The following is a 25,198-nucleotide window of genomic DNA, read 5'->3' as shown; positions in this document are numbered from 1 at the left end:
TATTAGGAGATTCACATTATGTACCAAAACTCCACCATCTTAACTCAATGTCAGTACTGTAAGATACAAAAGTCAGTCCTAAATAAGATCTGTACTTGTGCCACACACAATGGCAACAGAACTGGTTAATCAACTGGGTTACCTTTCAGTTTTAAGCTGAAAAAATCATTGCATTGTTTCTCCCCCTGATTATCAATCTACCCAAGTAACCCATTTAGTTAAACAAAATGTCCTCGACTCTAAAGAGAAGACTAATCTTGGCAAACACAGCCAAATGGCAAAGTTGTTTTATGCTTATGTAGTGAACCCAGCTCTATCTCACTTCCCATGAATAACAAGTCAAATTCCTTCTAATTCTAATTCTTCATTCTTTCAGATCTTTTAATCTGGAATGAATGGCAATGTAGTGTCAGTGTGGTTCAGAGTCATGCCTGCTGGTCAGTAGTTTAGAATGAAAGACAAATCCTAGTTCATTCAAAGCTTTTGTGGCTTCCACCAGTTTCGATGTGTATCAGCACCCATTATCACTAAACTCCACAGAGTTTCAAAAAAACCTGAAGGACATAATGAAACATCTGAACATCAAGAAATATTAAAATCAAGCATAACATAACTTTAAATATAAATAATCCATTTTGACACACAAGACGACCGCTGTGGTTTATTTAGCTCATAGCTCGGGGTGGGGAATATGCAAACACCCAAAACACAGCAACTTTTTGGGCATCCAAATCTCCTTTTGTTCTTGCACTATGAGAGCACCCCAGTAAGGGGCAGTGTAAAACCACCCTACCTTAAAGGATGCTGCAAGAAACTCCAGTGTCAAAAAATAATCCCTCTGCATACAGTAGTCCCAGCAACTGTGAAAGCCTTGCCTTCCATTTGGCCAGTGCAAGAGGCTTTACACTAGAAGAGAACTTTCACAATTACATGCTTACTACAGGCACCATTTTCTCTGCTGGAAACAAAGGCTACCTTGTTGCAGATTTCACTAGCCACCTTAGTGAACATCTACAAATTACATCTTGTAAATAAAAGATAAAGGTTCCCTCATATATGAGCAAGATTTCCACATACAGCATAATAGGCTTCAGAGCAACTGTACTTTGTTTCTGCATATCTATCCTCTTTGTCAACTACTGTCCAAAGGAGTACAGATTCCAAGCTACTCTGAACAGCTGAAATATATCATAACTCTGGAAATATTCACTTAGCCTAAAATACTGTTGTTACTCATATTTCATTTACAATTAAATAAGGAAGAACCTATATCAATATAACATATGGTTTAAAAAAAAAAAAAAAAAAAAGCTTTTAGTAGAAAAAAGTCCAACTTTGGCAAATGAAGAAAGGCTTAATGAGACTAAGCCTAGAGCTCAACTCCTGCAAAACGAAAAAACTAGTCCACAAAATTTTCACAGGAACCTTACACACTGCCTCCATTCAGCAAGATTTAATGGAAGCACCAGTACACGTGGGCTAAGGGAAGGGACAAAACACACTACAATCTTGATACTAGGCCACAAAGTAAAGTTCACTTTGTCTGAAAATGAGACCTTTTTCTGATCTTGCTACTAAGTCTCTGTTTTGACTAATTTCAGCTCAGTAACCAAGGGAATGTATAGTCAAACTGGAAAGCTGAATGAGAAATTACCAGAAAACCAAATGCATAACCAAAAGTCCATGGTAGACTGCCAGCCTACAGTAGAAAACCTTAACTTAAGAGAAAAACAACATGAAATTAATTTTATTCCAGTTGAAGACATAACCCTCTCCTGACAAGATCCAAGCATGTGCCAAGTCAGAGAAGTTTCAACCCAGTGAAAATTAAAGTTTTAGTTTGGCTGTAACACTTGCTCGTTTTCATTCCTATCACTTCACACTCTCACATAAGTGTTTTGCTTGGTAACAAAGACTAATATTTTCAGAGGCACTTCTCAATCTGCCTTACAAACCTTCTGTCCACTCAGCAGTCATCGCCTTCCAAACAGCTTAAAGTTTTCCATGGATGCCTTAGTTTATTCCACAGTCCATTTTAAAAGGACAAACTATCAGCAAATATCTCAACAGCCAAGCTTACAAAGCCAGAGTCAAATGAGGGTCAAGGTGCAAAATTTTATTTTTGCACAAATCCCAAGAGGCTTAGAACCTTAAGCAGAAATGATAGAAAGAAAATCCTGTTTCCACAGAGCAGGACCACTAGAAAATCTGTGCTCTGAGAAGCCCTTGGGCTTTGTCTTAGGCATCATGGGTAGAAGCATGTGAACTTCAGAGGAACTCATTTCCAAAGCATTGTTTAAAATAACATTGAATTATCTTGTGGTGCTAGTCAGTAAGAAAAAAAAGTATGTACATTATACAAATATCCAAATGAGAATACAGTAACACAGCAAGAGGCAGACACAAACTATGCAACAAGCTGCTGCAACTTTTCTATGCAATGAAATACCTGCAAGCACAGAAGAATTAGGCTTTAGGGGTTCGTTTTAGGTACCAGTAACCTTCAAGCAGCATAGTGTTGAGAACATCCTTGTCAGTGCTGTTACTTTCACTATGCCTGACACAACATCAGTGCAAACCATGTTTTTATTGTTTTTCTAAAAAAGCCTTGAACTTACGCGGTCACAATTCCTGAATGCTGGTGAAACAAACTCCCAGTATAACCAAGTGTTCAGGTAGGAAAAAAGCAACAGATGATGCACCATAGAGCTTGCCTCTCATGTTCCTGTGGACTTAAGTGTCCTTATCAACTGGCAGCCTCTGAAGATGAAAGGCTGCTTGTAGACAGGCCACAGCGAGCCTGTGCTTATAGAGCCACCACCTTCTGAGTAACTTTAACCTAACCAGGTGGTAACACTTCTCCCTCCAGACTGTTCATCTAAATGTACCTTGTTTATAAGAGGCCCAGCCTTTGAATTCATCTGTATTAAAGTCAACTCCCCTGATCAGATTAGAAGTCATCACCCCTTTGTTTCTCCCTCCATCAAAGAATTTGCCTTTCTGATTAAAGCTGCAGATTTAATTACTTTTAAAAAAAAAATCAGGTTAATCACACTTCAACTCATTTTCTCAGGCTGCACTCAACCTACTTTCCTAGATCAAATCTAACCTATTTTATCCCACTATCATATACAGTTTTCAGAAAGTGAAGGAAAAAAAAATAAAATCCCTAGTCCCCAGAAACACAGGTCAAGAGGGTACCCTATGATGCAGTTCATTCATTTCTCCGTCATCCTGCAGACTCAGGTACTTTCTGCTAGTCCTGGAAGATGTTTGTCCACCCTCCTCTTAAAATTCCCTACAGCTGCAGACTGCACACATTAATTTACTTCACAGGGGCTAGTCATCAGACAAGATTCACCTAAAGTCTCCCCTGTCCAATTTGTCCCTCCAATCTGTGCCCTGATGAATGCAGTTCATTATTTTATGCATCTCCTTTCAGCCTTTTCTTCTTCAGATTAAACACCACAAAGATTTCAGTCTTTCAACACAGGTCATGTTTTCTGGAACTCAGTTTGCTTCCCCTCAACCTCCTTTTCTGGTCTTCCTCCCCTCAGCTCAAATCTTTCTTCAAATACAACCAAAAGCAAACACAATATTCAAGCAGAGGTTTCAATTTCTCTCTTAATAGAGTGTCTGCATTTTTCTTTCAACATCACAATGTCGTTGGCTTATATTTAGTTTGTGGTCCATTGAAAACCTAGCTCCTTTAGTGAAGAACTGTTGTCTAGCCAGTTATTCTACATCTTGTTCTTGGCTATGCCCCTGTAACAAAGCCTCCATACTCACTGTATTGCATTCTATTAATTTCAAACACTTCAAATGGTCAGGATCACTTGGAATTTTAATCTGGGCCTCTACAGCATACAGTTTTAGCATCATCTGTTGATGTAATAAGCATACAGTGAAATCATTCATGAAAATATTGTGAAATAAGAGAGATGGAAGATAGCCCTGCAGAGTTCCACCTGATATATCTTTCCAGATTAACAGCAGCTAAATACTCCAAGATACTGCTGTTTGAAGCAGCTTGAATTGTTGAAACAATTGTCTGCTCAGGATAACTAAGAAAATGTGAATATGCTCCATAATACAAGTGTATTAACGAATGACAAGAAAGGCTTGGAAAACTTCAGCTATACACTAGCTGGGGAGAAATAATAATAATAATAATAATGCAAAGTAATTAATTCATTATCAGTCATCTTTAGAAGGGAAAGTGAACGGGAAATGTAAGAAAAATCATATAAGGATACATTTTCATCACCCTTGCTACAAACACTTTTTCCCACGTAAATCAGAGATAAATAGTACACTAGCTCTGAGCAGTCCACCTGAAGTATTAATTGTCATTAAGTGTAAGCACAGACAGGGGCAGGCTGCATCCAGTGACTTTCTCTCCAGGTATCTTCCCTTTCTCCAGCACCCTCCTCTTCCCCGCTAAAACCTAGGTTCATGAATGAAGAAAAAACAAGTTCCTGAAATTATTTTTAATTGTTGACTCCTTTAAATATTGCTACCTTTCCCTGCATAATACCCTTTCAAATGGACAAAGCCAGAGTAAATTATATTAATCAGGGAACACTTTCAGCTCTAAACCATTAAAGTACTTGTGCATTATATTGAAATGAAGGAGGTATTCCACCTATTTAAGAGTTTTCATTTTACCTTACAAGAAAAAGAAATGAAACAAAGCCAACCTGGTTTGAAAAAGAAAAACAAAAATCTTTTTCATGGTTCATTATATCCTTCAGACAGCTGTACCAACACAGCAGGAGGGAGCTGCTGAAGTTATCTAATTTGGGGCTGCTGTCTAATTTGAGCAACTGGCCCCAGTCTGCAGTTATTATTTTATTCTGTATCAGTCTGTGAGATTACAAAGGCCTTTTATCAACCAGTAACCTTCATGCCTGTTAAGGTACTTGAATACTAATCGAGTTGTTTCTCAGTCATCATTTTTGATAGAAGTGAACAGGGGGAATTCCTCATGTGGTGATGCTGGGAAGTAATTTTAAGCCTTCAAATACTTTTCCCTCCCTCCCTCTCTCCCTCCTTTGAACCCTTTCCAATTTTCCAACATCCTTTTGAGAGAACATCAGAATTAGCGACAACATTTCAGTATCATTCTCCCTAACAGCTTATACACAGATAAAAATCACTTCTTTCTTCTCATCATTGCTGCCTTGTTTATAAACAAGATCATATTTCTGCTTTTATCCTCACCATCTTACAACAGGAATTTTCCTGTATTTACAAGTTAGGATAATATTACAAGCCACTTAAGAGTTCTTACGCTGGTGTAACAAAAATGAGTTCTCCAAGCAGAATAAACTACATTGGCAAAAGCAGAAAGTTGTTATCACTACCATTTCTCAGGTCTGAGTGGACTTCCCCATTCTATTTTTTTAGGATGAATACACACATTTATTCATTTAATCAACAAACTTTGCCAGCACAGCCAATGGTAGTGCTCATATTATACTGTTTATCCAGTAAGACTCTATTCCTTGGGGGAAGAAAGCTTTCCAAGCTATTGTTCTCCAGAAAATAAGCTAGATTTATATTGTTTAGGATAAAAAGCAAGGCCATACTTCAGAAAGAGAAAACATCATACTTGAACGTGCTCAAGCTGTCAATCAATAAATCAGTTGAGATTTCTCCATCTTCCTCATGAAGATACTTCCTCACCAATCTCGACCACCTGCAACTTTGTACTGCAACAATTTTACACTTATTTACAGGCAGCTCATAAAAATACTATGCAGCTCAATGCTGTATAAAAAGACCTCTGCATTATTTCAATAGAAATATGTCCCTCTAATACTGACTTCTTTCTGATATGTACTCTGAGATTCTAAATGCTTTTTAATACTTGCTTTGTTGCCACTGCAGAGGACTAACATTCTAAAAAACTGGCTGTGATGCAGTATTAAGTCAAATGCCTTATAGTCGTCTTTTCCAGTTGTGCTTTTGACCACTTATTAGGATGTCTTAAATAATTCCTTTTTTTTTTTTTTTAATCAAGCAAACATTTTTTTCACCTTCCATCAGGTTTCAGTCACAGCTTTCTTTCAGCTTCTAACAGTTAGCATGTTTTCCAGAATAATAAAACCCTTTCTCTTCTCCAGAGATAGGAATTTAATGAACTCACTGTATTGTGTTGTTCAGCTCCATGGACCAAAAAAGGTCCCTCTTTATTACCTTCTCCTTAGCTTTGTTGGCTGGTACATTCATATATACAGATTTAATACCATATAGTTCAGTTTTATCATTGGCTTTCAAAAACTGGCTGAGTGCAAGACCATGCAGATTTAGGCATAGGTACATGTCAGTACAAAGTCTAGCACCTTAACTAATGCAACCGCTGAAGGTGAGGTTATGCTACGTCAGACTGTACAGTGAAGCAGTCACACTTTTCCTCCTACAAAGCCAGCAGACTAGAGGAGCAAATAGCTGGGGACCATAAACTCATAAGTCACATGATGGAGAGGCTTAAAAAGATGTCCATCAGTTCTCTTGGGCCAAAGGAAAACAATTGTGAAATCTGGAACACCCCCAATGCACACCCACACCCCCAACTATAACCTGAGCTTATGTGCCACCTAAAAGGTTAGGTGGCTGCTCTGGTTGAAAAATCTCAACTGCTGAGAGAGAAGAAAGGAACAGTTTTTAGCCAGCACAGCTGCCTGACGCAGCTCAAGCCATGTTCATGTAAGTGATGGTATTGTCATATGGAAGAACTTAGGAAGATGTGGATTGAGACAGGCAGTGCTGCCCCTTTTGATGTCAGCCAGAACTCATATCAGTTTAAGTGGATTATGAATCCACACACTTTTTAGTTCTGAGCAGGTTAGCATAGATGGCTTTCTCTTTTGACACAGAGGGTGTAGTTCCCCAACCCAGCTCTGCTCTCAAGGCTGGTTTAAGGAGTTCCCACCCTGGATTCCTCACTCCTCGCTGCTGGTTCCCAGTTCTGCACCGCAGTTCCTTGTACCCTCTGTGGCCAGGCAGACCTACAAGCCACGCTGCAAACCACTCACAGCAGCAGTTCTCCCCACTGACTCAGTTTACAGTAAAAGCTTACTGACAGCTGCAGTGTGACTGAAGGCAATCCTTCAAGGAGTTCAAGCTCAATATAACTGCTGCAGTCAGAAAGGCATTTTCCCCCCCTACTGCATGCACACACTTGACCCCTTATAAGCCAGTTCAGCACACTGAACTGGGTGAAAACTAAATAGGAAACGGGTGTAAAATCACAAGGCTAGGAGTAAGACTGCTACTTTGAGCTGCAACAAGCTCATGAAGCTGTCTCATGAGACACCACCCTTTGAGAGCATGGAGTTCTGGCAGAATGGATGGGCAATTCTTAATCAACTCTTCTGCAAGAAAAAATGTCCACGGAATTACAGCCAGATTTCACTCACTTCTGTTGTAAAAATGGCTTGGTATGTCCAGTAGCTTCTGCCTTACAGTTCCCAAGGCTGCTGTCACGTTGAGAAAGTTTTTTGAACCATATCTAAGATGATACTATTACTTTTTTTTTTTAAAAGGATCTCTAGCTTAACATTACCTTAACTAGTAGCTCCTGGCAAAAGGTAATCTAAAATAAAATCATATTGCAAGATCTCAATAAAAAATAAAACCCAAAAAAACCCACCAACCAAAAAACCCCCAGAACCCCTACCCTGAACTCCCCACCTCCAACTCTCAAATACCCTTCATCTCCAAGTCAAATATTCTTTATCATCCCCTTGAAACACACAAGTGACATAGGCATATTATAATCACCAGTTCTCCCATTATTCAGTTCTCAAAGTGCTTCCATTGAAATAAGTATTTACCATCTTGAAGTGGCTGATAAACTATTTTTAAAACAAACTTGAAGGCCAAAGAGCCCTCAATATGCGAAGGCTAACAGTCAGGTAGAGGTACAAAGCTACAGAAAAATATAGGGTTGCACAGGACTCATTTGTTTTATTACATAGAAAAAGGATGAATCCTCTGCTCTGTTGCAGTTTACCTCCTTCAGAGAGTTGAATGGTCATCAAAATGAGATCAAAGAGCATGGGGTTGGGGTAGATGGAAAAAAGGAGATTCTTCAATGAGTTACAAAAATCTTCACATAATTTCTTTTTTTGGTCCAACTTATGCCCACTTCTAGGAATGGGGATGAAATCATGGAGTAAATACAGCTTCTATTTTTTTTTTTAATCTATATGCAATTTGAAGTAGATTGCCAATACAACTAAAGTAACTGTTTTATCACCCTGATATGAAACAAAAGGAAAAACAATAGAAATTCCATCTTCACTGTGAGTTTATAGTGTAACTCCTAACAAAACAACTTCACTATTTGAAGGCACCATTTGAGGGAAGTAAGAATCTGGAGGAATAAGTGACAACTGAAACACATCTCATATTCTGGCTTTGCTCCGCAGCATGTCAGTGGCACCTGTGACATGCCCCAGCTGATAGGGACACATCATGCTGGACAGCAGCGCAGGGGTCCCCATTTCCTCCTGAGATCTCTCTGCCACAGATGCTTGGTTCTGTTAACTTGAGTTGCTTGTCCCAGATTGATCAGACTTCTTTTTTTCTGAAATATATCAAGCAGTATCAGAGTGCATTCACTCTCTGTGCCAACAGTCGTATTTCACATACTGGTCTTAAAACTAGGCAGAGTTGATCAGTTTAATTTGAAAGAAATCAATATACTCAGCACTTGTACAGAGGTATACTGTCTGAATATTCAGATTGGCACAGTGACAATTCAGTGCTAAAGCTAGTTTACTGATTAGCCGTTGATATTTCTTTTAAACTGTAAGCCCCGTGTATTTAATTAAACTGTCTGAAATGCTGCTGTCTCAAATCCCACTAAAGCTACCTCCTCAACACTCAGGGGTTTACCTCAGCCAGCACTCAGCACTTATCTTCCCGTCACTGCAGCCATATTTCAAAAGATAAGTACATCTCTAAGACACAGCTTACCCAAACGGTGAATGAGATGACAGCATCTGTGTGTAGAGAAGACCGGACCTCAAGCTTGCATGTGCAGGCAACATGACAGAATAATTAAATGGGTCAGAGAAACATGCTGGATCCAATGAACCCAAGCAGACCTAATGTACTACAAGTCAAGTCCTGTCCTTTGCAGCTTTTTGGAAAAGCATTTTGCAAACGTTCGTGTTCTCTCTGCACTCTGCAGGGGCTCCCACTTAGAACTTTGCCTTGGGACTGCAAGAGAACATAAATCCCTCTGTTTAAAGGTCAATATTTCAAAGTGCTCCAAAATGGACATTTTGTTTTCAGAAGTAGTGTCAAGGGAAAGCGTATTGGCGGCAAAAAGAAAACTTCAAGTAGGCAGTCACATTAGGGTAATGTAATCATGACTCATGCTCCTCACCCATTTCCTGACTAGGGCTGTGCATGATCAAACGAAAACCAGCCACAGTAATGCTGCCGCTCATTAATGTTAGCTAGCCTGAAAGGATTACAGGCTACCAGAAAACAAACTCATTACAAAGTATCCTATTTAAAGCCTGGCATAAATTGACACTGACACACACAGTGGTGTAATACCATACTCAACCAAAACAACAACTTGCCTTTGTTGCAAGAAACAAGTTACAACTTTTTATGATGAGCTCTCCTACCTGAACAAACCTTCTCACACACCTTAAAACACTGTAAATCCCTCGGGGCACATAAGGAGAGGCACGGAATATCCAACTGCTAGTCAGTATCTGAAGAAATTGAAGATACATGGCCCTTTTGAGGAGGATCGCAGCAAACTCAGACTGCTGTAAAGCAACTACCCCCTCCTCAGAAAGGCTGCAAAAGAACACGCACGTGCTCGCCAAAGCACAACCTGGGCCTGAGTGGCTGTCACCTTATAAGAAAGGCACTGCAAGAGGCAATTTCTGTCTCAGTGTTCAATCCTGTTGGGCAGCCCAAGTGAAGCGTGCGCTTAATGATGCAAATTGGTGTTAATTTGTATAAAGAGTTCTTTAGCAGAAAGATTTCAGATCCTTGCTGGGATCTTGGTCACATTTAATTTGTTCCAAAACCCACATTAATAAAACCCCCAAAATTAATCAGATATTTCAACAGAAACTAGGCTAGACATTAGGTAACAAATGACAACACGCAGCTGCACCTCTCTGCAACCCTCACAGGCCAAATAGAAGCATAGACTCATTTACATTGGAAAAAACCTTTAAGATCATCAAGTTCAACAAGACAACTCTTCCCTCGCTCCTACCTCAGAAGCACAGCTCTGCATTTGCAGGTCCCTTTCACTCCCTTTTACTCCTCAGCACCAGTTACTGTGTTCCTTATGCTACTTCCAACAACAGAGATAGATCAAAGGGGAGAGAGATCCTGAAGCTGACCATTAAATATAAAATCCATTGCCAAAACCATTGTCCACAGAATTAAGACAGATCACCAGTGACACTCCACTCCCAGGATATTGAGGAGACCTATACCAGGTGTCCAACAGCCAAATTCAACCATAATTTAACAATCACCTGGCTTTTCAGCAATGCCGTAGCTTACCTCTTGGAAATCTCAGACATTTTGCCCCTCATGCTACAGAGTACTGGGGGACACATAGGAGAATCAATCAGTTGCACAGGGCAAAAGTTATATTTAGGTCTGACTAGACCAACACCAGCTAAATATACTAAGCCTATACCTTATCTGTGTTGCACTAATTACTTCAGAGTTGAGAGAAGCCAGTTCTGAAACAAAGCACACACATGCCAAGACCTTACACTGTATTGTGACACTTGCTGCTAGACTGTTCTAACTCTGCTTGGTCATCACATGTCTTATTTATACAACTCTAGCAGTACAGAAACGAGGTGCAGCAATCCCTTTGGGCATGGGTGCACCTCCGTCTTGACCAAGAATGAGCTGTTACCACATGCTCAAGTCTTTTGTGTACTAATTCATACAGCTAGTGTGGAAGGCAGTGGAGTGTAGGCAGAAAAACAGAAGAACATAATTTGGGGACCTGCTTTCCTGTGTAAATGGCACATTTATTTACTTAATACTTCAGTAAGTAGATAATATTAACTTCTGGCTTTAATGAAGGTTATTTAAAACAAGTTTCTAATGGCTCTTGCAAGCTTCAGGAAGTCAGAATTCAAGTCATGGTAGGAGCGATATGTTGATTAGCGTGGTTTACCATCCTTTGGAAATTTAAGGAAAAGTGACACACACATTGTACAGCCCAGGACAGACACTTGCAATGCTGACAAAAACCTCTGTTCAAACGAGGCTGGGGGGAGGGAATCAAAGCTAAAATAACACAAACCACCAGCTTGAACAAAAAACAAACAAACAAAAAACCACAATAACTGTGACAAAAAGATCCCACCAACTCTGAAAACAATACCAATGTAAAGATGGTCAGAATCCAAGCCACAGAAGTGGCCAGCTAGTCCTGCTCTCCTTAGTAGGCAAGGGGAGCAAAACTGAGGTCAATTGCCCAAGTGCAAATCCAATCCATATTCAGAAACACACACACACACTTAATACAGCAACAATGTACCCGGATTGCATTAATTTAAGGCATAGTGTGGGGATCTCTTCTCTTGTAAAAGTCCATATTGTTTCTTTAGCAGAGATAGCCTCTGTCAAAATGCAGGGAAGCAACACACTTCAGCTCCCTGAATTACAGAAGAGCACATGGCCAGAGACAGTACACACAAGAAATTCAAGAGGGAACTTGCATCCAAGGAGGGCATCAACATCTCAGTGTTGCTCCTTCAGTACTGGATGGGAAGAAATTATTGGCTCTCTGGATATAGCTCACATGGGAAGGAATAGAAATATCATAACCAAAATTCTTTGAAACACAGTCCTAGCAAAAGGCATCTACAGTAAGTTCTAAAAGGACGATGATATTACCAAACTGACATTCCTTCTCCTCTGTACATGGGCGCTACCAGGATTCACCAGACTTATGCTCCTTCTGGTTGCGGAAGCAGTGGGGCAGCATACTTGGGCTCCAAGGAAGGAGCCCAAGGAGATCCTTACTGGAGGAAATTGTTAAACTGTTCACCAACAGCTACAAAGATCCATGTTGGAAATAATTCGTCAACACTCCTATTGCTATAGTCCTATGCTTCTTAAGTTAAACTCTTGGGGAAAAATGGGATTTTGTTGCTGTTTTGTTAGTCTAAAATCTCAAACGCAGAACACTAAATATAGGTTATCCTGCAATAATTCAAATTAAATATATACATTTTCTGAAACAAAAATCCTGCCACCCTAACTACTGTTAAACTCTTGCCGTTCCTGAAAAGACCATAATCCATTCACTTTAGAGAACAAAAGTGGGAAGGCAGAGACATTTAGCATTGGAAGAAAGGCCCAAGCAACAATGAAAAGAAAAAAAAATCTGCACCTAATTAGTAAACCAAAACTCTCCAAATACAACACATTAGCAGCTTGCAGTAGAACAGTTAACTTTTAATAGTCGCCAGGTTCCCAGGTTAGCAGCTGCTGATTAAGAAAGTTCACAGCTCCCAAAGTGAATATTTCAGACTGTCTGAAAGGAGGCAGGCAGTTTCACCCAGGGTGCCAATACAGGCTGAAAGAGCATTACATCTTAAAGTGAAATCTCAACTTTAAAAACAAAAGTATTATGAATACCTGAAAATCGAAAATACCTGAAAAATCCAGAGAGGCTCTTAATCTGCCTTGCATTTTGGCTGTTACATTCCCAGTGGCTTACTATTCAACAAGATGAACCAAGGACTGATTTAGAACTTGATTAAGCTTAATAAATTATGCCTTTTGCTAGTCATCGTTCTTATGCAGAAGATACAGAAATTTTTCTGATATGTCTTTCCAGACACCAAAATGTTCTTCTTGGACTTTTCACTGAAAGGCTGTCATTTACTAGGCACCTGGATATAGCAATTTGCTCCTTGGTCAAACTTAGCATTCATGCCCTCAGCAGAGTGCAAAAAAGGGTTTTACCCATATAATGAACATCTTGGTATGCACGCTGCATTTGGAAAGCAACAGCCCTCACCCCAGGAAGTACAATGAACTCCTATTTCTGTTCTTTTTCCTAGAGTATTCCAATAGTAGATGCAGGAAGCAAGAATGAAACAAAATTAACATGTCAAAACATTATAGCACTTGACGGCTACTAATGACACTTTTCTGATAGCTTAAAAAACAATAAAGATTAACTGCTTGAGTCACTTGGTGTTACACCTCATGGTTTTGTGCTGTAGTCACAGGAGGCTATTGCAATTCCCTGCTGCATAAGAGGGTACTGACAAGGAAAAGGTAAGGTCCAGCAATTCTGTGTTTGGCCATCACCATGTCCAGTCCTGGTAGCCACAATTCCAGGAGAATGTCACCAAAAAAAAAAAAATAATTTTCAGAAGAGCCACAAGACCAATACTATCATTTATGTCTGCTAGACTGAAGCTAAACAAAGCAGGGTAAGAAAGAAAATGTACTTTTTCTTGACAGTAGAACAATTTACCAAGGCTTGTGATGGATTCTGTGTTATTTGGATTTTTGTTAAAAAACCCCAACAAAACATCTAAAACCTGCCCATTGACTCCTAGCTCTGCCTGAATTGTTTGAATCAGATGTACTGACAGAACTGGGTAACAATTTAGAAAAGGCCTAAAACTCGTGACAGGCAAGTTCCCAATGGTCTATTCTGGCTTTTATCATTCAAGATATAAACAGTATTCTTCCCCAAATATGTGACATTTCTCTTAATAATATTTTGAAAAACATTTTTATCTAGGGAAAGCCATACTAAATTTTTAGAGTCCTTTTGTCCACAGATTGTTTTCTTGGCCATCAAGATGGTTACAAAGGTTGAAAGGGCAAATCTCCTGGAAGTTAGCAAAATAGAGCTCTGATCTAAACTGTTGTGTTTGGAGAATTCTTGTCTTTCAGCACCAAATAGAAAGAAAAAAAAATAGATATCTATGTTTGACACTACTTCACATCCTGCATGTAGAACTGAATAAACTCTTTCCTGTCAAATTGCCACGAACAGTTTGAGATCTGCAAGCTTTAAAAGCTGTTTCTCTTCTGATGCTGTGCAAGCAGAAGGGCACACATTTCACAACAACTTAGCCTGGTTAGTGAACAAGGTAGACTAAATTTAAGTTACAGACATTTTAAAGTACAACTTTCTAACAATGGTATCTCAAATCCATGACCGAGCAGAATCCAGTGTCCAACTTCAGGTACTTACTTTCGAAGAAAAGCACAATGAAAAAATGTCATGTGGCTTCATTCCCTTTTACTCAACAGAAATTGACATAGTTCTTGAATTTGATAATACTCTATCCTTTCTTTTCAAGCCACATCTATATATTATTTCTATCGTTAAACTTGACTTTGGGACCATATTTGTACATTCAGGACATTAACCCAAAACCTACAAACTCTGAAATGCAGAAAGCCAAGACAGCTACTTCGCCAGATGGACTGAAAAAACACACTGAATCAGAGCACCTGAAAAATTATCTGGTACCATTTCAGACGAGGATTTTTAACGTACACAGATTTTTTAACATACACACACAGCTGCTCCTACTTCCACAGATACCACACTGTTTTATTACAGAGAGTATACACACAATTTCTTAAATGATGCCTTTTTAACATGTCCACCTACTCTTCAGATGTCTTGGAAGCTTCCATTTTAAAGCTCATTTTCAGAGTTGTTTGTAAATATCAGACTATGCCATTCAAGCCAACACTTTCTACCTTTCATCTGCAGCAATCTGTATATGTTTGTTTATTGGGAAGATTATAAACAGGTGGGAGAATTTTAACTGAAGTTGTTAAACTGTTCCTCTACTGAGACAAACCAAAATTACTTATTTCTACTCCCCTGGTCTACTGTAACAGCTTTTACTCCTATGCATACATCACCCATCAAAATTCACAGCCTTACTAAAATGTTCTGACACTTCTGTGCTGTTAAAGCTAGTCCTGACATTCAAATTTGTGTCTGGGAATGTGTCTTTTCCTGTCACTGTGAATTACCAGGACAGTCAGTTTTGAGGTTTTTTAACTATAATTTTTGTGAGATTCAGTAGCTTCATGTCTGCCAGCTAGTCTTCCAAAATCCCCTCTCCATTAAAAATACCACCCCTCCTGCTTACATTGCTCTATACCCACAAACAACTCAACACAAAGGAATAACCATCAACCTAAATTCAGAGGAAGGACAGAACCTCTGCATAGGGATGTAGAGATGGAGGACAGTGGAAGTGGCTAAGTCATAGACCCTTATGCATAGATGCAAGGGAGAAAGACAGGTAAGCAGGCTTGATGCATGAAAATTAGCTGGAATTCAGCAACAGGAGTTAATTTCATGTTTAGACTGCTCATTTGGACATTGAGGCCTACTTCTTTCCTTACAGTTTCATCAGTTTTGTGTTGATTATAACTGTATTTTCAGTGATCACTTGAATACACTTAAGGATTTACATTTCAATGGATATACTGTTCTTACCAAAGCCAGTGTAAAAAAGCTTCCAACTTCTCTGCTGTTGCTTCATTAGATACTACTCCTGTCTCTTCTTCCTATAAGTTGTCAGAGCATATCTCAGCAACTCAACTGTTATACTGTTGCATAGTCCTCTGCCAAAGTATTGAGGTACTGTTGTAGTCTCAAGTTAAAATAACTACTGCAACTAAAAGTGAAATTAATTCTTAGACAAAAATCTGAAAGCTGTCTGCAGCATAAACTGCTTGATTGTTCATTGCTTTCATTTGGAAAGGTGTGTTTAATTTTTGTCCTCACAAATTCCTTTAGGAACTCCTACAGATTCCTAACCTACTTGGGCTTTTGCTATTACAACTTTTCTTCTTTGGAACTAGAAATATGTATTTTTAAGAGAGTTGTTCAGCCCACTGCCACAAAATGGATAATTTTGTTGTCTAAGGGTTGGACTTGATGATCTTAAAGGTCTTTTCCAACCAAAACAGTTTTATGATTCTATGCTTTTGACCTTAGCGGATCTTATCTAAAAGACTCTGGAGATTGAGATGGGTGTTCATCATGCCAGAGAGTGCATACAGACAAAATCAGAAGAAACATAGCCTCCCTCCTCACTAAGAATCATGCTGTGCAAGTGGGACAGGGACATACAGGAACAGAGCAGCTGCCATACAAATTACTTGTCTGCTCAGTCCACTATGTTGTTCCTAACAACAGATTTTCTATTCAGTCTGTAGGACTTCTCTGTACCACTAATTACTTTGCATATCATTAATAAGAAACAAGTTTAAAACAGATATGATAACATTACCAATCCAACCTTTTCATTTAAGGTTTTCTTCAAACTGACTAGATTCTGCAATTTACTTCCAGGCAAGATGACCAAACTGAGCAATGTATTACTATAAATTTGTACTATTGTAGCATCAGAAGACCTAATCACAAGCCAAGTACCTAGTATACTAAGAATTATGCAGACATAAAACAACAACAGCAGAATCTCACAAAAAATATTTCCAGTTGTTGCGTCTTTTGGGGAAGAGAGTGCTGTTACCTTTGCAACAGAATTGTAACTATTGTGAGCACCACCTCCCTCCTATTTCAGCTTTCCACTCCAAGCGTTTGGACTGAAGTAAAATACAATTCTTTGTGCCATATATACAGCCTATGCGTCAACACACTACTCCATTCTTTACCTTCATATTCCCATATGTTTTTTTAACATCCAAGCAGAAGCGATCCCCAGATACACTGCATCTTACCCTTTCATGAACTGTGGTTATTCTTCCAAGGTCATCTGCTAGAGAGCCATAAGCAAGCAAAGAACCAGCTTAAACTTGATGAAGAGCAGTAATCTTTTGTATCTGGAGCAAGAACATGTGAGCTGCATCTGACATGCAGGACAATCAATGGCACTATTCTCTCCTTGTCACTCTTTCACTCAACATGTAGCTTTCCTACTGTTTAAGTCTTCCTTAAACTGGGCTAACCCCTAACATTATTTGAAGAAGCCATGCAACCTTAAAAGGGAAACACCAAAGACTACACAGCCACATACCATTCTCCAAATGAATACAGAAAACTCAAGGAAAAGCTACAGAACAGTGCCTTTGCAAGGACTGCAGAGCTGGGGAGAAATGGTGTGGCTGGCCTTTACATCAGACTACAAAAGGCAGAACCTGCATTTCCTTTTTCCTTCACCCTTAACTGTGGCACATGTAGCTTTTAGTGTCGGGTGTCAGAGATGCTTTTGGTTTTATTCTTTGTGGTTACAGAAATGTGTACTTTCAAAGAATCAATGAGTCACATTAATGCTTCAAATGACTGAGAGCTTGTAAAATTAAAATAGATTAAGTTATCATTTCAAACCTGAACATTGAAAAGATTGGCCTGACCATTCTCTGGAGATAAATTTTAACCAAATTGAAACTATGCTTCAGTTTCAAAAAGGCAGTTTACCAAATAATACAAAAATAAAGGCCAAAAAAATAATACTGGTGACCATTCCCCAACAGAATTCATCATTAGAAGCAGTGGCAAGAGTTCCTGAACACAATGCCGTTCCTTAATGGTGGTCTGTCACATTGAAGACAGGATATTTATGGTGTGCATCTCAAGCACAGAAAAGGGGAGAGAAAAAACAAACCAAAACATTCACCTTAAACTCCACCACATCTTGAAGTAATTTTTGCCAGAGTTTCAGATCTAATGTATCCAATCTCATGAATAAACAGAATTAAAGTCAAACTAGATCAAAGTATACACCGAACCATATTAACAGAAGGAAAAAGGTGAAGTTAGAGGTTTCTAGAAAATACTTAGGCCTTCATGAAAAAAGATATATGTAAACACATGGTTTAGGTTTTACTTGACTAGAACTGGAGATACACACAGAAGGGAGAGAGAATGGAACTTGTTTCTGACCACAATATCTCAATGAATACAATTTGAAAGGTTAGATTTAGTAAGTATTAGATTGAAGACGAACATTCAAAAATTGTTCTGGTATCACAAGGAAATCTTTTTAAGCTTCTAAGTTACTGAAATATTGATTTTTGTAAAATTTAAAAACTTTCTTGATGAGAGGAATCCATTAGTGATGTCATGTAATTTCTGACAATGTAAATGAATTAAGGGAAAAAATAAACAAAAAGGCAAGAATGTAAATGTGGGGGAGGAAATCCCCAGTAACACTGGCATTATATTGCTGTACATCACATAGTACTAGTGCTCCACTCAAGCACTAGACAAACCAACCAAACAAAACACTGTCTACTACACAGGAGCTGACCCAGTTGTATGGCTTGGGAAAACCACCTTCTTAGAAGTCAGTAAGTAGCTTAACTAGAATAGAAGAAATAGAAAGTCTTTGTCAAAGCAACAAGATCCATCAGCCTGTTCTTCACTAAAGACTTAAGCCTCAAATTTTGTCTACCACCTCCTTCCTGACTCTTCCTTGCTTTCTGCTGAAGATCTGAAATAATATTACTCATACTCTTTCAGGGCTTCACTCTGTGAAGATCATGACAGAGCTCTGCCGGCCAGAAAGCTTGTTTCACAACCTCTTTGGAGAAGTGCTTCATACATGCTGACTGTGGTGGCAGCAAAGCACCTTTGATCTTCCTTGCAGAGTATCACTGAGAATTCTGAACCCCATAATTAGAAATATCGTATGTGGAACACTAAGGTTGAAAAGTCAAAGAATGCAAAGTTAGGAAATCCCAAGATTACGTTACTCGTGCAACCATTATTTGGTTCCTTTACCACCTGTATTACAATGTTGCTCGGCACCAAACAAAAGGACTATGACAGAGCAGGACCTTCAGCTTTGGCACAGAATTTCAAACAGATCCTCTCTTTTTGTTACTTCTCATCTCATTTGCCCCACATACTGTTTGAGGCAAGAGGGCTATGAGAAATAATGTGACCATAATGCACTTACATATATATCACCATTTTCTACAGGCATTTTTCCAACTTACAGATACTTGATTTTGCCAGCAAAACAGGCTTTAGGTTTTGGGGTTTGCCTAACTTTACTGTTACACAGCACAGACCTTTTAAAGAGTTAGTCTGAAGTCTATTTTTTATAAAAAGCTAATAGTTTGCTTTTAGTTACTATTTTATGGTCATTCCTAATATTCTAATGTGAAAAAACATTTGGAATGAAGACTCAACACCCATTTCCTTTGTTTAAGGCACAACACAAATATTCAGATACACCTAAAACTTCTACAGCAAAACAATGAGAACTGGAATTGAAACATCTGGTATTTCAAAGGACAGAATTAAAAAAATACACCAGGCTCTACGTTTTAGATCTTCCAAGCAAAGACATGAAGAAGTATTTATTTTTAGAAAGTTCTCTACAGATGTCCTAAAAAAGAAAAAATAATTAATTGCTATCTAAATGGATCTAAACAAGTCTGCAGGCCTGACTAAGCAACTCATGCCTAGTTTCAGTGACCACAGCTCACCATCAGCACTTGTATCTCTGCAGAAGGTCAGCTGCTATTTACACATAATCACAGAAAAGTTCACTTAGCTCATTCAAAATAAGCCCCAGCACAATAACTTACTATATCAGTCCATTTAGTTTCTTATCTAACTTGTTCCCTGTTGACCTTTATGATAGAAATCAAAGCAGTGTATCAGACTCTGTGAGCCGCCTTCTATTATTCAGTGCAAGTAAACAACATTAACACATTTACATAGTTAAGTTGTATGTTGTGGTCCCACACATAGTGGGGGTTGAAACCCTTAATGTGGCTCCCTGGCATTCATGAGATACTAGTCATCAGGTTTTGCTTGAGTATTGCGCAACTTGTATAATTTCTAAGATAACTATTTCAAATTACTTTTGCTAAACGTACCTTTCAATAAATGCTCTCACATAAAAAGCTACTATGGTCATGAAGATACAATTTAGTTTGAGTATTCAGCTATTGCTTTCACATTGTCAGAGCTTTAGGCATTAAAATGTGCCACTCAGAAGGCTGTAAACAGCTTACCTCCCTCCTTAAAAAATTAGACACCCAAAATAAAAACAAAACCCACAACACAAACAAAAAGGAGTAAGACACATTCAACAGTTCACTAGCCTCTCAAAAGAGAAATCTTAGAGTTGCTTACAAAAACTATTAACTAACTGTGCTCTTGCGGCCTTAAATAGTGGCAGAACTGTAAGACAAACATCTGTTTCTACACCCGACTATTCCATAAATGTCAATGAAACCCAAGTAAAGGTATAAATATATCTTGGTCACCCTGGCCAACTCTGTCCATTTGTAATCATCTCATTTTATCTTGGCAGTGTGTTTCCTGAAGCTTTACTGCATATCTTGATTTAACCCTTAAACTATGAGGAAGCTAGTCTTCTTGTCAGCCAGTTCCAGCTGCTGCAGTTATACTCACCTCCCCACACCAGCCACCACACTGGATCAATATCTTTGCTCAATAACATTACAAATGTAAATACGGAACATTGTAAAATACTGTAAGCAATGTTTATCTTCATGAACATCATCCAGAAATCTTATTTAACATAGCACTAGAAGTAAATCTCTTCTTCAGCGTGAACTTCACCTGAGCTTGTACTCAGTAGTTGCACCTCAGCCTGCCATTCTGCTTCACACAAAACCCTCCCCTGCATAGGTGGTGCTTTGAATCTGCTCTCACTGCTCTACCCAGGCACATCCATCAGCACCAGCTAGCTACTTTCACAAGCTGGTAACAAGTCTGCTTTGCAGCGAGAGGAAATAATTTAAAAAGTTCGCCATCCAACACCTGAATACAATACTCCCCACATCCCCATGTAAGCTCAGACTTGAATTTATTTGGGAAATTCACCTTGCTATCACACAGAAAACCAACCAACCCATCACAAGATACACCTTCAGCCAACTGCCACCCCCTGTGAGGGCTGTACCCCTGGGGATACAATATCTGCAGCATGGCTGCGCCTATTAGGCACAGACCACCCAACAAGTTCAGTTTTACTGCTGGGGGAGGGAGAGGCTGTCAGTTCTTCCCAAGATGGTTCAGATCTTGAGAAAATACATTTGCTCTGCCTTGATCATAATGGGGGCGGGTTGGGGGGGGAGTAGTAAAGAAGCTATGCTTTTTATTTGTTTTCAAAAAGTAACATTTACATGCAGGAGAGCCAAAGCCTGTGGTGTTTTACATCATTGTGAAAGGCCAAAACGGGCACCAGGTGATCCCCCCAAAAAGGGACCAGACTTGATCCACTGCAATTCTGTCAGTGAGGGTGAGGAATAGGAGGAAAAGAACTGGTCAGAGAGCATTACTGAGCCCCTAGGATAGAGGTCACTGGCAAGAAGAGAAGGATAACTTGATGGTAAATTCTGCATGGCACAGGGATATTTGTTCTTCAATGCCATTTCCCTCTCCTACTCCAAACTATTTCTCAAGACTTGGGCAGAGCATCAGAATTTCTTCTATAAGAAGTAATCTAGCTTAGAAGACTATAAACCAAAGCAGCATACCCAATTATGAAAAGCTGAGCACAAAACATGTTTTGCCATGAACCGTGGCTTTCTTTGGTTACAGTAAAGCTGATATAAGTGGTTTGGAACAGTTTTAGACGCCTCTTTGAAGTCAATGTGACATTTAGCCACAACAGTCAAATAGGGACAGAGCAGAGCCGCGCTGCCTCAGGGAAAGAATGGCTCTGGGCTGCCTCTTAGGTGATATCATCTCTTTCCTTTCTGAAATTCACCCAGGCCACCTCCTGGTGATTCTGGCTGGCTTTACCCATCACTGAAGAGGCAGAACCACAGAGGTAGTTTCTGCAGCCTGATTTTCACTTCTGTGGATGCACAAGGTGTCCCTGAGAGAACAGTAACTATGATTATCTCTAATCTAAGGAGGAGATAGGCCACATTGTTTCCTTCCCAGATACCGTTGGCTTATGCTGAGGCCAGGAAAAATCATTCCCTTCAGTATTATCCTGCCAACTGAAGAACCTGCTCATTCCTCTCCTCTGCATGCTGTAACAAAAAACAAACGTTCAAAGCAAGAGTGTCTTGAACATAGGCGTTTTCCCTTACTTTTCTGAATGCTTCTGCTGAAAGACTATTTTTAACGTGCCATAGAGCTAAAGTAAATCTTAATGCTAACACTAAAAAAGGCTGGATCCTTTCAGTAAAAGACACTTTAAAAATAAATCCATGCAACAGTAATCACCTACTGATACATGCTTTTATGTTTAGCCAGCTGCTGAGATGCCACATCTGTCACTTCTTGCTTCCAGAAATGGGCTTTCCTTTTCTGTTAGGGAAGGAGAAAATTCTGCTCCTGGAATTGAGCTGAGTATCATGATGCCTTTTTTGGTATCTCTGTCATTCCTCTACACGTCTGAACCACAGCACATGGATTATAAGATTTCTGGTACCGTCCATCTTAAGAATTGTTCGGCTTTAGATTTTCATACCTTAAAGCCTCAGATTTTTTCCCCTGTGCTTCGCTGAACAACGTTACATACTTATAGGCTGTATGTAACCAAACATAATGGTCCATGCGTGAGTAATTACACTCCCGGGAGCTCTCCTTTGCCTTCCTCCCCCAGATATTTTACAAAGGAAAGTAAGAGATCAGGATCGTATTTGTTACATTAAACATTTCATAATAAGCCCTCTTCCTATTTTTAAAACGTAACAACAATCTACAGTGACGCAAGTCCTAAATTAATTACTTCCTCTATTCTGGCCTCTTTTTAATTTCAGGCGAAAATAAATCAAGTCCCTCTTATTAACATACCGCCCGCATGTCTTCATTAGCAACCCAATACAAATTCGTATTTGACTTCCCGACTCGGAACTCTTTGTTCGGCACCCAGCAGCACCGGGGGCCGCTGCCTGCCCCCAGCCCCCTGCCCGCCCCAGGTGCGGCCCCCGCAGCCCCCCGGCTATTTTTAAACCCACGCAGAAAGGCGCGGCAGGAGGGGACATCCCGCATTAGAACCGCCGCGCTGTTTCGGGGCGATGTAGGTACGTATGCCTTCCGCCTCCCAGGCGAGGGCACGGAATCACGTAGGTCACAACACGACAGGAAGAAAATTTAAGCCGAGGGGCGAGTTTCAGCTGGGGGTTTCAGGGATGTAGGAACACCCCCAGACCGTCTTGGCGATGCGATGGCTCCGGTACAAATCCCCCCGCCGCCGAACACGCGCATTAATGGATGCTCTCCCCGGCCACCCCCAGGTGCCCCCGCTCCCCCGGAGGCTCCCTCCCTGCCCGCCGAGCGGGCGCGGTGCGGCCCCGCCGCCGCTCCGCAGGGGACGAGGGGCCGTGCCGGGCCCCGCTCCACTCCGCGCCCCGCTCGGCGCACACGCCGCCCCCGCTCCCCGACTTACGGCGCTGCTGGCTGCTCCCCCGCCGCTCCTCCCTCCCGAGCTACCTCCCTCCCGCCGGTGCGGAGCCGGGAGGGCAGCGGGGCCGCCCCTCCGCGACTCGGGTCGAGCGCGGCACCTGTGAGCGCCTGTCAGTGCGCGGGCGGCGGCGGCGGCGCCCCGTGTCCCGGGGGCGCGGCGCGGGGCCGCGGGCGGCGAGCGGAGCCGCGGGGAGGCGGCGCTGCCGGCGGGGCGGCCGGGCTGCAGGGAAATCCTGGCACCGCGGAGCGCCGCCTGGGAGGTGAGGAGCAGCCACGGCAACAATGAAGGGTTTTTCCCACCCACACCCCGACGGTTTTTTGTTTGGTTTGTTTGCTGTTTTTTTTTTTCCTGAGCTCACCGCGGGGGTGGGGTCGCTGCGCCCCCCCCCCTGCCCCGGCAGTGTCCCACTAAAGCCCACGGGTGGGCAGCCCCCGCCCCGTTCCCCCGGGCACGGCCAGCGCGGAGAGGTGCTGGGAAGGCGATGGTTTCCCCCAGACCCTGTTCCCCCCTCACCTCCTCGGCGCCCCGATCCGCCACGGGCGAGCCTGCCAGCCCGCTCGCCGCAGCAGCGCCCGCCGCCCGCCCTCAGACATGCTGCCTTCCCTCCATGCTTTATGCGTTTATAAGCAGCGCTCGGGCTTTCATGGCTCCACCGTCTGCGATTTGCAGGTAAACGGCAAATACTGCGAGCGCAGGCGGGGCGCGGGGGCGTCTCCCCCCGCCCAGCGGCGGGGCCGGAGCGGGGCAGCGGTGCGGAGCACCCGGCATCGCCTCTGCGGGACCCGCCGGGCCACGAGCCCTTTGACGACAGATTGAAGGGCACCTGCCCATCCGCTTTGTGCAAGTGAAACTCCCTTGCCCAGAACGGAAAGGGCTCAAAATAGCTATTGCCAGTCCAGCAGATTACTGACTAGGAAACCCATCAATACTGAGCTGATGTTAAATTTTTCACAAGTTCCTTGGTTAATCCAGATAGAGACCCCAGTATTGTGTCGCTTCTCCCAGTGATATCCTCCACAGAACTCACCACTCTGCGTCTGACGGTTTTACTAAAGGTTCATTTTTCAAAATGTTATGTTTGGCACTGCTATACAAGCACTGCATGCACACTTATTGAAATATTAAGTGCGGTACATACCTTACCCAGGCTAAGGTATTTTTACAAATATTTGCATAATTTTAATTACATATGGCACTTTAAAATAACTGTAAACAGTGGATGCATTGTATATAAATGTATACTTAGTTTAAAATATGTTTACATACCCACATCTGGGTACAAGAATTTTCCCCTTTGCTCTCCTTTGCATTGTTAGCATTGGAGCACTTTAATGCTAAAGCACTTTACCACAGGGCAATTGTATTTTCTTTTCTGTAAATACAGTGCCCAAATTCAGAGGACATTTTCATTTCAAGGTGTCGAGACTGTAATATTCAGCATGCCCGCAGACTGCTGTGCCCTTACACATACAGGGTGATGTCTCTGGGCAAGACACATCAGGTCATACACAGCAGTTCATACTCCAATCCCGCTACGTGAAGTAAAACTTAGGCAGAAAATACTGCCCTTTCACGTGGAATTTCTCATTGCTTAAGTATTTTCAATTCTATGAAAACTTTTAGCCATTTGATTTACATAACATAATTTCTTTTAAAAAACCTAAGCCCTTCATATGTTAGTTTAATGGCTGAGGGTGAAGTTGCTTGCTCCGCTGGAGCAAGGGCTTCGTGCAAGCTTCATCCCTCCCCGTGAGCAGCGTGCGGCCCCCCCCAGCTGGGAGTAGGCAGGGACCGAGCAGGTG

The 25,198-nt window shown here is 41.1% G+C and overlaps 1 protein-coding gene across 2 annotated transcripts in view; it reads right to left on the bottom strand.

The window, feature by feature from the left end:
- The window catches only part of CDC42EP3 (CDC42 effector protein 3), a 30,102-nt gene extending 6,060 nt beyond the window's left edge, over positions 1-24,042 (bottom strand). Inside the window, exon 1 of one of the 2 annotated variants that reach the window (XM_037405925.1) lies at positions 23,910-24,042. The gene's annotated coding sequence lies outside the window, so the exon portion shown is untranslated. Of the gene's footprint in view, positions 1-23,378; positions 23,568-23,909 lie in introns of those variants that run through there. The other variant, XM_037405924.1, reaches the window with a different exon arrangement.
- Between the last annotated feature and the right edge of the window lie 1,156 nt (positions 24,043-25,198).

Source organism: Falco rusticolus, chromosome 12 (genome assembly GCF_015220075.1).
Source record: "Falco rusticolus isolate bFalRus1 chromosome 12, bFalRus1.pri, whole genome shotgun sequence".
NCBI classification, from domain to species: domain Eukaryota; kingdom Metazoa; phylum Chordata; class Aves; order Falconiformes; family Falconidae; genus Falco; species Falco rusticolus.
This window is presented reverse-complemented; position numbering and strand designations above follow the sequence as displayed.